The 1,692-nt window shown below is 35.1% G+C and overlaps 1 non-coding gene across 1 annotated transcript; it reads left to right on the forward strand.

Annotated features, from left to right (window-relative positions):
* Nucleotides 1-535: 535 nt before the first annotated feature.
* Nucleotides 536-641, forward strand: LOC128035767 (small nucleolar RNA R71). The gene has a single exon (XR_008192316.1). It is a non-coding gene; the product is annotated as a small nucleolar RNA R71 (small nucleolar RNA).
* The last annotated feature ends 1,051 nt before the right edge of the window (nt 642-1,692 follow it).

Raw genomic sequence — 1,692 nt, forward strand, 5'->3', positions numbered from 1 at the left:
TGTTTGAATGAAATATGATGTGTTTTATAAATGATTGTAATCGTATGTTATAAGTTAAAAGTTTCTGGTAATGCTCCGTAACCCTATTCTGGCTATGGACACAAGTTAGGGTTGTTACATGGTCCTTGTCCACTTCTATTTTGATACTGATTCCTTACATAATACATAGAATTGGGGTTTGAAGGGCAATTCTCAAAACAATGACCGTCTTCACAATACACACAGGAAACAACATCATACTGACTTGGTTATTGAGTTGCAAAATTAATCAAACCAGTAGTGGTAAACTGTTTTAACATTAAGGAAATAGAAGATACCTGAGTAGAGAGTGAAGTCAGCGTGTCCACTTCATGCACTCCAACTACTCATCTTCTAGAAACTACTTAATTTTTTGGCCATTAGTAATTGTTGCTAGCAGTCCTTCTGATGATCTGGTAAGCCTCATTATAAGACTTAGACAAAATCACACCATTCTTACAAGTATCTACCATTCATCTCGTATGTGCATTGAGACCGTTATAAGACGTCTCCAATTAGATACAATGAGGACACTTATGAAGCAATTCTTTGAATTTTTCTCATGCCTCGTATAAGGACTTATCATCAAATTGTTGGAATGTAATTATCTTATTTAGTAACTTTGCGGTCTTGCTCGGTGGAGAATACTTTACCAAAAATCTTTCTGTTAATTCTTGCCATGTAGATATTAAACTTGGTGGCAATGAATTCAGCCATGCTCGTGCTCGATCTCACAACGAGTACAGAAATAACTTCAACCTTAATGCATCTTCAGTCACACCAACTATCTTAAACGAATCACTCACCTCCAGGTAATAGAAGGTGAATATGTGGATTTTTCGTGGGCCTACGACTAAACCGACCCACTATTTAGAGCATTCGAAACATCACTGGTTTCAATTCAAAATGAGGTGCCTTAATATTCGGCCTCTTGACTCCCAAATTTAATTCATTGAAGAGTAGCAAAGCGTATTCTCTTATGGCATGATCCCTATCATCAACAATAAGGATTACGTTGTACATATGATTAACTCCATTACCTTGTCCACCATTTTGATTTCCAAGGTCCATCTCAACTTGTCTTCAAGCAAGCCCACTGTTTAGAGCATTTAAAACATCACTGGTTTCAATTCAAAATGAGGTGCCTCGATATTCAGCCTCCTGACTCCTGAATTTAATTCATTGAAGAGTAGCAAAACGTATTGTCTTATGGCAGGAACCCTATCATCAACAATAAGGATTAGGTTGTACATATGATTGACTCCATTACCTTGTCCATCATTTTGATTTCTAAGGTCCATCTTGACTTGTCTTCAAGCAAATCTCTCGTGTCTTGTCTATCTAAATGTCCGCTCAATTTCTGGGTCTACAGGTAATAGATTGATGATTCTATCTATCCTCATAAACACCTGATAAATAAATCACAAATAAAGAATAAAGAATAAATTAGTAAATTTAGAAATTAAATAAAAACTAAACTACAAAAATAATTTCACAAAGAATGATTAAGACAACAGTTCCCAGCAACGACGCCAAAAACTTATAACGTGGTTTGTGCAAGTGTACATAGTCGTTCAAGTAATAAGTAAAAATAAGTTATTGTCTCCACAGGAACTGTGTATGTTAATCGATTATTTGTAAAATTATAAATTCACAATTTGGTATAAAAACACA

The sequence above is a fragment of the Gossypium raimondii genome, chromosome 12, assembly GCF_025698545.1.
Source record: "Gossypium raimondii isolate GPD5lz chromosome 12, ASM2569854v1, whole genome shotgun sequence".
Lineage (NCBI taxonomy): Eukaryota > Viridiplantae > Streptophyta > Magnoliopsida > Malvales > Malvaceae > Gossypium > Gossypium raimondii.